This window comes from Lissotriton vulgaris, chromosome 1_1 (genome assembly GCF_964263255.1).
Source record: "Lissotriton vulgaris chromosome 1_1, aLisVul1.2, whole genome shotgun sequence".
NCBI classification, from domain to species: domain Eukaryota; kingdom Metazoa; phylum Chordata; class Amphibia; order Caudata; family Salamandridae; genus Lissotriton; species Lissotriton vulgaris.
In genome coordinates, this window is record NC_141685.1 from 1,256,029,889 (window position 1) to 1,256,043,788 (window position 13,900).

Below are 13,900 nucleotides of genomic sequence, written 5' to 3' on the forward strand. Positions count from 1 at the left end.
CAGTTGTCCCTCATTGCAGAGGTAGTAGGGAGCAGGCCAACACAGCAGAGTGCTTAGGCAGTCACTCCTGGCATACAGCAATCAGCAGGTAGAAGGAAACTACAGCAAAGCAAGTGACAAAGGGGCAGTCCTTCCTAGCAGCAGATACCTCATAGTTGCAGAGCCTCCTCCAGACCCCAAAGTGAACAAATTTGGGGATGTCACAGGTCCAGTACTAATACCAAAATGTGTCTTTGAAGTGGGGGAGACAACAAAAGACGGCTGTCTTTGATCCTCAAAAGGCCTTTGCCCTTTCTTCTCTGGCTCCAGGCACACTACAGGCGGTTATGCAGCTATTTATGTTTAATGAAGTCTTAGTGCGGTGCTATAATTTGACTTGATAATGTCAAAGCTTTCAAATGTTAAAAAGATACACTTTTTTTTAATTTTGAAGAGCGTTCACTTTTCACATTTGTAGTCCTGTCAAGTACCACTCATTAGTGGTCAGACTAGTGCTGGTATCTGCATCACCACACTAGAATGCTTTATTCATTCAAGCTATAGCACACCTGGGACCTAACCACCTTGTATGCTTTCTGAGTAGCTGCATTTAAGCAGCAAGCACGCTGGCAGTAAGTGCATCGTGGTTGTGGAAAGCATGCAGTCTGTCCCACTTATTTTCTTGGCACAATCAAATTTCAGCACTGCCTGGAAAATAATATTCACCAATCTCTTGCCAAACTGGCTGCTTTCCCACTGTGTAAAACACTTTCTTTAGTTAGTGCAAGTCATAAACAAATAAAAAAATCCAGACCCGTCTGGCAGACAGTGCTCCACGGAGATCCAAGGGGTCGCCCTATGCCAACTGTTGTTTTCCAGAAAGGGGATGGACTATAGGCTGCTTAGAGGGGGCAGTGGCCTCGGTGCTGAAAGTTTTCAACCTTGGGATCCAGTTGCTGGAAATGATCACTGGCTTATCTGTCCCCTGACTCTCTAGCCCCCTGAATGTTGCAGGTGTAAAACCTTAACTCACCATCCCTCCTCTAGTCACATAAGGTGTTCCCATACCTCTGCTCACTACTTCAACAGGATTCTAGAGTTCGTGCCAGCGGCACAGGTGCTCAGTGCAATGCACACATACTCAAACATACACACACCTTCGTTCACATAGATTCATGTTTAAACATGGGCATGCACTTCTTTGCAGAAACATGCAACTCTATACAAAATTGCACACATCACCATGCTTGCAGAGACCCAGGAGCTCACTTGCACTCATGCACATTCCATTAAAAACCACCTGAATTTATTATTTTTATTTGTTTTGTGTAAAACAGTATTGTACAGGAAGCACATTTGCTTGAAACATTACATGAATGCAATGTAATTGCTGGTAATAATTCTTGTTTTAAATCTTTTAGCACATGAAAAATTGGAGTTAAAACTGGTAGTGATATAATCACATTCAAGATCAGTACTGAGAGATATCAAAAGAGGACACGTGGTGCTTCCGACTCTGTTGCAACAGGACATTGATCGAAACTCAGCTTTGTGGTCCTTAATCTCAGGCCACAAGGTAGGACATGGTTCTCTATTTACGGCAAACGTCCACATTTCGCTGTATATGTGTGCCAACAGTGTAGTCTTTAGGTGTGGAGGCCTGTTGGTTTATCCTAGCAGAACAGTTCAGAGAGCATGAGTTTGTGGTGAGTTAAAAGTTCAAAGGAATAATTTTTTGTTTTTCTTTATGAACTATGAAAATTCCAAAAATATTGATTTTTAAATCTTTTATTATTTTATACTCTTTCATTTATTTAACTGTGGCCTGACTATCCCTTAATGCTTCCCACCCCTAAAGCCTTTAAACCCCAAACTGCCCATTAATTCTATCCTTTCTTCATGCTTAAAAAAGTACTACTCTAATTCATATTAGCCCTCTACTACCCCTTAGTGCTACTCTAAAATCCCCTAACTATCCCTTAACGCTAACTTTACTTGAATTATTAAGATGCATTGCTAGTCTCCCGCCCCTTTACCCCACCTCATTTTAAATGCTCCTGTCTGCTTTAGGAGGATGCTCCTTACCCCTGATCCCAGTACACTCGTGTTTGCTTTATAATGTATGACATTTTACTATGTTTTAGGCCACTGTTTATTTTCATTCTAGTTTTTGCGGTCGACAATATTTTTTACAGCGATGTTTTTCAGTCTACTTTTTTGCACACAATATTTTTACTGGACACAGGGTATGTACAGTCAGTAGGATATATAAAATTGGTCTAATGTGTTGTGAAAGTTGTGACTGCTGTCCATTTAGTAATAGGATCACTGATAGGACTAGCACTGTGTATAGGCTGTCATTTTAGTCTGTCTAGTGTGTAAAATAGCTCTGTTCATACATGTGTAGAATATCGAAATGGTCTTACTGCAATGTTAAACTCTTAATTGAAAAAATATGCATTTATTTTGCTGTATTGGGTATAGATGAGTACCGGATATATCAGAGATCTGCCTAGAACCCTTTTAAAGGGTATTGCTCAATTAGAGTCTCATGCTTTTTAATTCATTTTTCGATATGTTTTGTATTATTGGCCATCTAAAGTCAAGTCAACATTTATAAGTACACCCTTTAAATTCTAGGCAGATCACTGAATTGACATGCTCAAGCTTTTCAATCACCACTAAGCATGGGCGAATTTTGCGAATTCGCGATCTGTGAATTTGCGGATTTGCAAATTCGCGATCCGCAAAATTCGCGAATTTGTGCGAATTTTTGTTTTTTGCGTGTTCGCGGGGTTTTTTGCGTGTTCGCGGGGCTTTTTGCGTCTTCGCGAGCCGCTTGCATAGCGAAGTTACCCATGCAGTCGTTTATGGGAGAGGGAGAGAGAGATAGATAGATAGATAGATAGAGAGAAAGAGAAGGAAAGAGAGAGGGAGAGAGAGAACGAGAGAAAGAAAGAGAGGCCGGATCTCTGAAGGGCCAGATTCCTGAGTTGCCCCTACAGAACATACAGCTTTTTATTTTTAGCAAAATGCATATGAAAATTGTGCTGTAAAGGTCTCTTTTAGTTTAACCCCTCCTGACAACTCAAAATGGGTGTATTTGCCATCCTCTCCCTTCTTCCTGTTTTTTATATCTGTAAGTGCTTTCTGATGAGGTTTAATTCCTTGGACAGGTGCCTCGTTGCCTACTTGTAACTATTCTCTGACCCTGCTTCAAGGGTCAGAGCAGGGTCAGAGAATAGTTGCAAGTAGGCAACGAGGTGCCAGGAAGCAATTAGCAGCAGGTGTCCAAGTTGAAGTTAATTTGTTTGTAACCCTTTTGTAAAAGGTTACAAAGAAATTAGGTTCAACTTTTGCACCTGCTGCTGTAACCCTTGCTTGGCTGAAAATTCGTCTCCGCTGATTTTACCGCGATTTCGCGAGATTTCGCGAGATTCGCGGCTATTATTTAAAATCGTAACTTTACCTCACCGGTTTAAGTCATGCACCCCACTGGCATCCCACCAGATTACCACACCACGCCCAATTCGTGCACATTACGTAGTTCCAGGACCTCACTTGGAATGCTTGATTGAGTCTCACCTCCACACACCCCTCACCCCAACCCCCCCACCCGCCCATGACACAGATTGCTAACACTGTGTTCTTGCTCAACAGAGTTGACTGGCATTTTTGCCACATCGTTCTCAGGCTGAACCCGCCCGGTCTGACCCCTAAGTGAGTACCTCAATTTATTAATCCAAATGGTTGCAAGTTGACACAGCAAACCATACTCTCTCTCTGATACACAGTCTCCGTTAATTTTTAGACTGTCCTTCTTCTGTCTTGATAAAGACCCGCCGTGACCACCAATCGGGGCGCACTAGGGTCGAAACGTCGACGAACATCATAGGCCCAGAAAGACCAAGATCCGGATAGGAACTCTAGGAATCCTTGGTTAAAAAGCACTATCTGGCCAATGAAGATATCTGTATATACCTGTACATAAATTGCACTGCATATTTTGCCATTCACTGAACTCCTTTCACTGAAAGTCACTTTATATTTGACAGTCACCACAAGCATTAAATGTTATCAAAGAATGATTACAATTCAGATACCAAATGTTTGAAAATCTTTTAATACAACTGATTTATTACATGACTTAAAGTTAAAGTTTTTGAGCATTTATTTCTCTAATTGTTGGACTGGTATCAGAGAGTCTTTGTTTTCATTAATGAATGTTCCCAAAAGTAATTGGTCCGACCCAACAGAACCGCTTTTCATTTAAATCACAAATACCCAGGTTCTGAGGGACACAGGGTTACCCCTTTTTCTTAACTATGCATGCAGCCTTAGCCATCTTTGGGTGGCATAGGAAAGGGCGTCTAGGAACTGCTCCAACACTATGGCACTCATGATCTCTTCTTTAGATTGTTCATTCGGTCGCAGCCATTTCTCGGCTGCAAGCTTTAATTTAAAGTACAATGTTTACGGATTATCACCGGGAAACCCCTTTTCTCGGCGGAAGCGTAGACGGGAAGCTTCCGCATCCATCCCCAAGTGGTCAAGGATCACAGCTTTTACTTCCTCATATGAGGTGACTCCTCCCGCATTGGCCACCTGATAGGCAGCTTAGGCTTCCCCTGTCAGGAGAGGTGACAGAAAAAATGGCCATTTTGCCACCGGCCATCCTGAAGCCCTTGTGGCCCTCTCAAAAGGCATCTGGATCTTCACCCGGGATGTATTTCTGCAATGAAACCGTAGGTGCAGCTGTGGAGCTACGGGTTATTTTCTGGGCCATGCAGGAAGAGGGGGATTCTTCGGCCACTCGTAATAAGGTATCCAACTGAGCCCTCATCTGATCCCTGAAGGCATCGCTATCCGCTTGGGCACTGGACAGCTGTTTCTCTACTGCCCATTCGAGCTTCTTTTGACCCTCTACTAAATGTTGTATGAGAACCTCCATTTGTGGTTTTTAGTTCAATGGAGCCTTATGCCGGCATTCTCCACCATGTGTTGAAGGACAATTAAGGCTGGGAGACAAGAGTTTAGAGTGAGTACCGAGTTTTATTGTTTTACAAGTTATTTGGGGAAAAGTAAAAAAGAAATGGAAGGTGTAACAGAAGTCTCCTTCGGTTCTGTAATTCTTCTCCTGGGAATTAGCCTCTGGCGGGGTCGAGGGTCGGGTTTCTCTACACCAGAGGTACTCATAGTACGGCCCGCGGGCCGGTGGAGGCCCGGCAAGCCTTCCTTGGCGGCCCGCGAACCTTGCAGACAATCGTACCTGTGCTAAAAAAATAATTATTAGTGTTAGCAAACACCGCCGCAGCAGCGCTTGACTCAGAGACGGATAATCACTGCTCCCCCGGCCCCCACAGAGCAGAGGCTTTGTTGTATTTCACCCCTTAGCGCCCCTGCATCTCCACTCTGACAATCACTTCTCCCCCGGCCCCCACAGAGCAGAGTGGAGATGCAGGGGCGCTAAGAGGTGAAATACGACAAAGCCTCTGCTCTGTGGGGCCGAACGAGCGGTGATTGTCAGAGTGGAGATTCAGGGGCGCTACAACAAAGCCTCAAAAACATGTAAATGGTCTTTTAAAGACCTGCCAAGTACTTTGGTGCGGCTGTCTGTGTGTGCGCGCTGAGGAAGCTGTCTCAGTCCGGGCTGAAGGCTGACACAGACAGACACACACACAGTGAGATGACAGAGGGGGAGGGAGAGGGAGGGCAGGAGGGAGAGAGAGAGAGGGAGAGGGAGGGCAGGAGGGAGAGAGAGGGCAGGATGGTGAGAGAGGGCAGCAGGGAGAGAGAGGGCAGGAGGGAGAGAGAGATGCAGAGGGAGGGCAGGAGGGGGAGAGAGATGGAGAGGGAGGGAGAGGACAGGAGGGAGAGAGAGGGCAGGAGGGAGAGGGAGGGCAGGAGGTAGAGAGAGATGGAGAGGGAGAGAGAGGGTAGGAGGGAGAGAGAGATGGAGAGAGAGGGTAGTAGGGAGAGAGAAGGCAGGAGGGAGAGGGAGAGGGAGAGGGAGGGCGGGAGAGGGAGGGCAGGAGGGAGAGAGAGATGGAGAGGGAGGGCAGGAGGGAGAGGGAGGGCAGGAGGGAGAGAGAGATGGAGGGCAGGAGGGCAGGAGGGCGAGGGTGGACAGGAGGGAGAGAGAGGGCAGGAGGGAGAGAGAGATGGAGAGGGAGGGCAGGAGGGAGAGAGAGATGGAGAGGGGGAGGGAGGGTAGGAGGGAGAGAGAGGGCAGGATGGAGAGGGAGGGCAGGAGGGAGAGAGATGGAGAGGGAGAGAGAGGGCAGGAGGGAGAGAGATGGCAAGAGGGAGGGCAGGAGGGCAGGAGGGAGAGAGAGATGGAGAGGAAGAGAGAGGGCAGGAGGGAGAGGGAGCGCAGGAGGGAGAGAGAGGCCAGAAGGGAGAGGGAGAGCAGGAGGGAGAGGGAGGGCAGGATGGAGAGGGAGGGCAGAAGGGAGAGGGAGGGCAGAAGGGAGAGGGATGGAGAAGGAGGGCAGGAGGGGGGGCGATTGAGAGGGAGGGCAGGAGGGAGAGGGAGGGCAGGAGGGAGAGGGAGTGCAGGAGGGAGAGAGAGGCCAGAAGGGAGAGGGAGAGCAGGAGGGAGAGGGAGGGCAGGATGGAGAGGGAGGGCAGAAGGGTGAGGGAGGGCAGGATGGAGAGAGATGGAGAAGGAGGGCAGGAGGGGGGGCGATTGAGAGGGAGGGCAGGAGGGAGAGGGAGGGCAGGAGGGAGAGGGAGGGCAGGAGGGAGAGAGAGGGCAGGAGGGAGAGAGAGAGAGAGAGAGAGAGAGATGCAGAGGGAGGGCAGGAGGGAGAGAGGGATGGAGAGGGAGAGAGAGGGCAGGAGGGAGAGAGGGCAGGAGGGAGAGGGAGGGCAGAAGAGAGAGGGAGGGCAGGAGGGAGAGAGAGAGGGAGAGGGAGAGAGAGATGGATAGGGAGAGGGAGAGAGAAGGAGAGAGAGGGCAGGAAGGAGAGAGAGGGCAGGAGGGAGAGAGGGCAGGAGGAAGAGGGAGGGAGGGAGGGAGAGAGAGATGGAGAGGGGGGCAGGAGGGAGAGAGATGGAGAGGGAGTGAGAGGGTAGGAGGGAGAGAGAGGGCAGGAGGAAGAGGGAGGGCAGGAGGTAGAGGGAGGGCAGGAGGGAGAGAAGGCAGGAGGGAGAGAGAGGGCAGGGGGGAGAGAGAGAGATGGAGAGGGAGGGCAGGAGGGAGAGAGAGATGGAGAGGGGGAGGGAGGGTAGGAGGGAGAGAGAGGGCAGGAGGGAGAGAGGGCAAGAGGGAGAGGGAGGGCAGGAGGCAGAGAGAGATGGAGAGGGAGGGCAGGAGGGAGAGAGAGATGGAGAGGGAGAGGGAGGGCAGGAGGGAGAGAGAGGCCAGAAGAGAGAGGGAGGGCAGGAGGGAGGGCAGGAGGGAGGGCAGGAGGGAGAGGGAGGGCAGGAGGGAGAGGGAGGGAGGGAGAGCGAGGGCAGGATGGAGAGGGAGGGCAGGAGGGAGAGGGAGGGTTGGAGGGAGAGGGTGGGCAGGATGGAGAGTGAGGGCAGGATGGAGAGAGATGGAGAGGGAGGGCAGGAGAGAGAGAGAGGTGGAGAGGGAGGGCAGGAGGGAGAGAGAGATGGAGAGGGAGGGCAGGAGGGAGAGAGATGTATGTATGCTGGGTCTGGTAGCTCAGTGGATGAAGGCATCTGCTGCAGGGACCTGTGTGCAACCTCATGGTCACAAGTTTTCATTTTGCTTTAGTGCCGCTCTCTCCCCCTCTGCCCCCGCCCCCAACAGTGCGGCCCTCGGCCACAAACCACACTGTAAATTTGGCCCCTGAGAGAAAGTTTGTGAGTACCCATGCTTTACACGGACTCCTCCGCTCAGTCGGGCGTGAAAAATAAAGAAAGACAAAACAAAGCCTTACTGGCAGGCCGCAGTCTTTAAAGTTTCAGGGAGGGGGATGTGAGGGATGACCGCTTTCTGTGGGTTGTGGGGGCGAGGGACACCAACACCAGGAACGGGATTATGTGCAGAGCCCGTTACGTTACAGGAAGGAGCCCGCCCTGCTCAATTACCACCCAGCGGGGATTTCTCCACCCTACCCCCGGAGCCCCGGAGCAGGTCACGCACCTGTCTGAGCCACCTACCTCTGGGTACGTGGCTGGGCGCTGCGTGGGGAAAGCCTCCTGGCTCGTCCGCTTCAGGTCGGGAATGGTACCAGCAGCGTGGGAGGTCCTCTCCGGAGATTCTTCCATCCAGCGTGGATCACCAGCGTCTTCCTGGTTCCCGTCGCCGACTTCCTGATGGGGCGGCCGCCTCCTTCAATCGGGTGAATCCTCTGGCCTAACGTCCTCAGGGCGGGTTTTGGTAGCGGGCCGGCCTCAGAGTTAAAGGGCCAGAAGCCGGGGATGTCGTTTGTTCCGGGTTCGGCACTGTCTCTGTCTGTGAGCTGTGGACAAGCAGAAGGATTTAACACAGGCAAGTCTCTTGTGTTTTCCACTGGGTCAGATGGGGTTAAATCCTGATATAGACATTCAACATCTCACCGGTTAAAGAGCTACCATATATACTACGCCCTGATTTCCTGATTTCCTGCCGCCTTATTGCAACGCTGCAAGTGCAGCCTTCACTGTCCTGCCCTGCATTTCGCCCCGCATTTTGGCCGCCACACAACACCACAGTTCGCCAATGGACAGGACTGCAAGTCCCCGGGGGCAGTGCGGTCTCGCGGTTGGAGCATCATCTTCGCGCCAATTCAGGCGCATAAAGCAACGGCAGGGTTCCCGCGGCGCGGGATGTGCGCGGGCTCGCCCGGGCCAAGGGCAGGCCCGCCCTTGCTCATCATCGCCCGGAAAAGGCTGGGCTGGGCCACGGCTCTTGGTTGTTTGCCGCAATATCCCTCTCCAAAAAGTGAATTTACACGGGGAGACCGCAGATCAAGGAATCCAGCAGTGTGTACTTTTGCCCGAGTCCCTGCCTCGCACGGAAGCACCTTGTACCTTGAGGACGGCCCATGGAAAGGCTTGAGAACAGCGCCGTCTTAGCCCATCCTAGATCGATCAAAGCTGGGCTGGGCCATAACTCTTTCTTCTATCGTATTCAAGGTACTGTGCCTAGGGGCAGAATAGAACTTATTAGCATTGGGACAATACTGCAGGATTGACATTGACTTTGAATTTTACCGAATTTGTAACAGTACTTGCTATCCTTTTTACTGCAGATTGCTAGGAAGGAACTAAGCAAGAAGTAAGGCATTGCACATTGACTGTTCGTAACCTTATGAACTTATGGACCATAGGTCTAAGTTTGCTCACATCAGGTGTATACCAAACCTATTTTACCTTTTAATATTTATTTTCCTGGTATTCTTTTGCCTTGTTATTTATCTGGTCGAATATGGGGAAGAGAAAACTAGTAATCAACCACAACAAAAAGCCAGTTAAATCAGGAGAGCATTCTCGCCAGTCCTTATTGACTTATTTAATGGGTGCAGTGGGGGACATAGAACGACAGATTATAACTGTTGAAGAGGCCTTAAATCCAGTCATGGAGGGGGGTGCCTCAGGGGATGCTGGTTCTTTTAACCCAGAAGGCACTCATGGAAGTGCCCCGGTTTTAAATGGCTGAGTGGTTAACATCTCTGATGATATATCCGGATGTGAACATAATAGTGACCGCGAAATACAACCGCCAACAAAGCGCGCCAGAAACCCCGATACGTACCCTCCCATTCCTGACATATCATGCTTAAAGCCAAGTAAACTCCCATATAAACTATGTAAAAAGGCCTCTGCAAAAGTTAAGCCCCAAAAATCTGAGAATTGGGAAAAATCATTACTAACTTCAAATGCGCGTTTACAGAGTATGGTGGGTAACTTAAAAGACAAGCTGGAGGCCTAGAAACATACCCTAGGGATAGTTTAATCAACCTGTTGTTAAGATTTGGTAAGATTGAAGTCAGTCTGACCAAATGCTTGGACAAACTGGAGTCCCTTGGACAGGGGAGCGCTTTTGCCCAAGTGAAAAAATCGGGCAAAAGTGAAAAACGTCCTGTTTAAATTGGGTCTTACCATCAATTGCTAAAAAACTTTTGTTATGAATTGTGGCAATGGATCCAACAAAAAGAGTAACACCATCTTTATTAACAATAAGGTAATTGAGCGCACCAAAACACTCTCTTACCTAGGGCTTTTATTCGAACCAACAGGAACCTGGACAAGTGCTGGTAAATCCATAAGGCTACTGTTTAGTAAGTCACTAATGGCTCTAGTTAATTTTAGCTGAAAAATCGGAAAACGCCCTCGAAGGGAACTACTGCACATATATAAGGCCAAATGTATTGCGGTTGCCACCTATTGGGCAGGAATTTGGGGCTTTTCTAACGTTAATTCACTACAAATGGCTGAAAATGTTTCTTAAATACCTTCTGTCCGTATCTTAAAGCAAGTCTAATTTTATCTGTCACGCTGAACTAGGTCTACCCTAGCCTGTCCCCCTCTGGCACAGGGTTTGGACCACAGAAGAGTCCGCTTTTAATCGCCTCATTTTAAAAGACGCGATGGGCCTTGATGGAGTAAAAAGCATGAGATGGTTAGAATATGTCAAATCTTTCTTAGGCGAGTTAGGCCATCCGGAATACTTCAACGATCCGAACACCATATGCAGTGTCTCCAGAAAGGACCTAAAAGCTGGTTGTAAGAGATATCTGTGTGAAAATAGAGCCATGATTTAAATGGATAAGTCTACGTTTCAATCCCACCACCTTACTTTGGCCTTTGAGCACACCCAGCCATATATCTTGATGGTCACTAGTGTCTACGTGAGATTTCTGCTGACACGCTTCAGGTTAAAGATCATCTTTAGGTCATTAAGTTTTCCAGAACTGAATGACTGGTCGACGATGTTAAGTAAATGCCCGTGCAATGATCTTTCCGCACAATCCTCTATACACATTCTGTTTTTCTGCAAATTTTTATTTTAGCCCTAGAAAAAGATGGATTATGCCTGTGCTTAAAAAAACTAGGATTGAGGCAATGCCGCCCTGCATATTTGGCACTGCAATTTCTGGACTGTGAATTCATAATTTCCTCTATTACTGCCTTTTTTAAAACTGTTTTTGGATTTCATAAATCAATTATGATATAATCTGACTGCATCATTAACTGTATCTTTTTATTTTTAAACTGTATAAACTATGAACTTTGTTTTTTTGGAATGCTTTATCAAGTATCCAAATAAAGTAATTTCGATTTGATTTGATACTAGTAGGCTTTTTGGATCATGATCTGACAGGAGAGGATGACCGCTTTCTGCTTGACTTAATGCTTACACTTGTGTGTAAAATAATAGTGTGTAATTAGAAGAGTTTTGGAAAAATCTCATTTAAAAAATGGCAAGAGTGGCTAGCTTTTTTAAGAGGGGCAGACAATACTGCTTTAAACACCTCTCCTTGGAAATCCAGACATAGGAAGCTTTGGAAAGCGCTTGGCTCTACATCTAAAGTCTTTAATCCAGCCAAAGTGACCAGACCCAGAGGCGCCTATATCGCGCCACCTCACAGCCCCCACTACTTACGAACCCTACCAACTGGGATTAAATCAAGGTTCCCTTTTGAAAGTAGCGTGCACCACTTTTAGTCTTATCCTTTTGACCAGAGCTCTAGCTTCTAGCTTCTCTCTTCTTACTCTCACTCCTTTCGTACCACTACTACTCTCTGCCTATCTGTTCTCCCCTCTACCCTTTTACTTTTGTCTCTCTATCTCTCTTGACTCGTTCCATGCTAGAAAAAGGATTATCAATAACAACTATGATAATATGACAACAAGAAAAATTATGGAGAAATGCATAATTCAAGCTAATTTATCTGCCACTGATCTACCAGTGTTAAATATGCTGATTTCTTGATGACTTGGACACTATGGCTTGATTACTATCTACTATGCACCCTTACTAATTTGCTATTCATTGCAATTATTCGACTACAATGTACCGCCTGAAACAACTTTCAATGTCCTCTAGCAATGGTGAAATGGATGACTTGATGTACCTGCACTTCTTTGTCCTGTCTTTTATTTATTTTGTGCTTAAAAATATAAAAACAATAAAATTATTTTGAAATAAAAAAAAGTTGTTCAGCAATTCCGCCATGTTGACCCATGGGAAGAGCAGATCTCCGGGTTAGGGAAAACCCACATGGGGATTATTCACTACCTGGGCAGGGAACACACGTGCACCTGACCTGCCCTGCCTTTCCCCTACCACCTGCCCCACCCTCAGGGCTTATCCTAATGGTGTCCTAGTGGTAGCGAACGGCCCATTCAGCATTGGCTAATGGTTTAAAAGTAACAATCTGAGTATAAGTGCAACTGCACGTACACAGGCCTGGAGACTTGTTTGAAAAGCTATTCTTGTGGGTAGCACAATCAGTGCTGCAGCCCCACTAATAGCCAGTGCAGTACCAGTACTGGGTATGTGGTATACTTCTTTACAGGGTACTCACAGGTACAGCACTTAAAGCAATCAGGTAAGCACCACTTACAAAACCATTTGTAGGAAGAGCGCACGCGCTTTCACACTGCATTACAGAGGGAAAGTGCCCAGAGTCCTAAGGTCATGAAAAGAGAATCAAGTGAACAAGGAACTAGGGAACCCTTTAAGTCAAGAGGGACCCAGGGTAAGCAATATGTTATGGGAGACAGTGGTCTCTACCAAGGAAACATGAAGTCATACACACAGAATTACAGTCAGAGCCTTGTGGGTGTGTGTCCAAATGGAAAACATTCAATAAGCTCAGAAAGCATATAATATAATGCAGTGGGCAATAAGTGGCGGGGTTTGGAAATCAATAGATTTTCAGACCTCAGGCATTTGCTTCCAAAGTGACTTTCAGTGATACATTTATTTACAACAGTCACAATGAGGAAAACATCTTATGCTACATATAAAAAAACCAGGAAACATTCAGAACATATGCATAAATCAACATCCGGATGCACTTCCACAACAGTTGATAATCACCCTGGGACCCCACCTGTCAGAATCTTGTACTCCTCAGGGTCCGGACGATGCAATAAGGGGTCCACCCCTTGACATCCCCAAACTCCAACTGAAAGTTACGGAGTATTAGAGCGATCAAGTGAGGGAAAGGAAGGGTTGGGAACAGCCGGGAGGAGAACCTATAAGAAAAGGTAACACAGATCAAATATACATACACATAATGCTACTCTCATAAAGTCTCACTAATGGGGCATAAATACAGTATCTAAAGGAGTACTCTTGCATGCCTGCGTTTAGCCTCTGAGAACAACCAGTCCCATTTGGTGGATAATCCTACAAAACAGAGCACAATACATGAGACCACACTCATACCCCATCCGTACTCCAGCACAGCTATGACCATGTGCCTAGCACACCCAAAGTTAGGATTCCCTCCTGCTCACCAGTTCTGTAAGGGCTGTAAAGGTGAAAACAAAAATGCCAATGTCTCTCTTCAAAAGAAGTCAATGAATACAAGAACCTTGTGAAAAATTGCTAAAAGTGTCTCACTCTGTCCGTGGGCCACATGGACTGCAAATATCTAGAAAGAAATGAAAACGCTGTTCCCAACAAAATAAAGTTAATTAAGTATTCCAGAAAAAGGGCTAACACCATCCTACTTAACCAGCAGTGGCCGTAGTCCAAAATGCCTTTAAGAGTTTTCGTAAGAGACCTTGCGGTTTCTTCACCGCTGTCTCTTTCCAATGTTTGTGCACCCAGAAATGCTACGGGGCGCCACAGTTTATTCACCGCTGTTCCACGCCTTAGTGCCAATGCGCACTCACCGTCCGTGTAAAATCCCCGAATCCAGAATACAGCCCTACCAGGGCCAACTCAGGTACAGCCGAGCTTCAGACAAAAAAGAGCGTCTCTCCGTGTCAAATGACTTCACGGCTCCGGACGCTCTCTCCCGGG

The 13,900-nt window shown here is 47.4% G+C and overlaps 1 long non-coding RNA gene across 1 annotated transcript; it reads right to left on the reverse strand.

The window, feature by feature from the left end:
• Nucleotides 1-4,213: 4,213 nt before the first annotated feature.
• On the reverse strand, nt 4,214-13,900 carry LOC147748947 (uncharacterized). Its single transcript, XR_015299734.1, has 4 exons — nt 13,771-13,900; nt 12,981-13,125; nt 8,098-8,399; nt 4,214-5,253 (listed from the first exon to the last, which is right to left on the reverse strand). It is a non-coding gene; the product is annotated as an uncharacterized LOC147748947 (long non-coding RNA).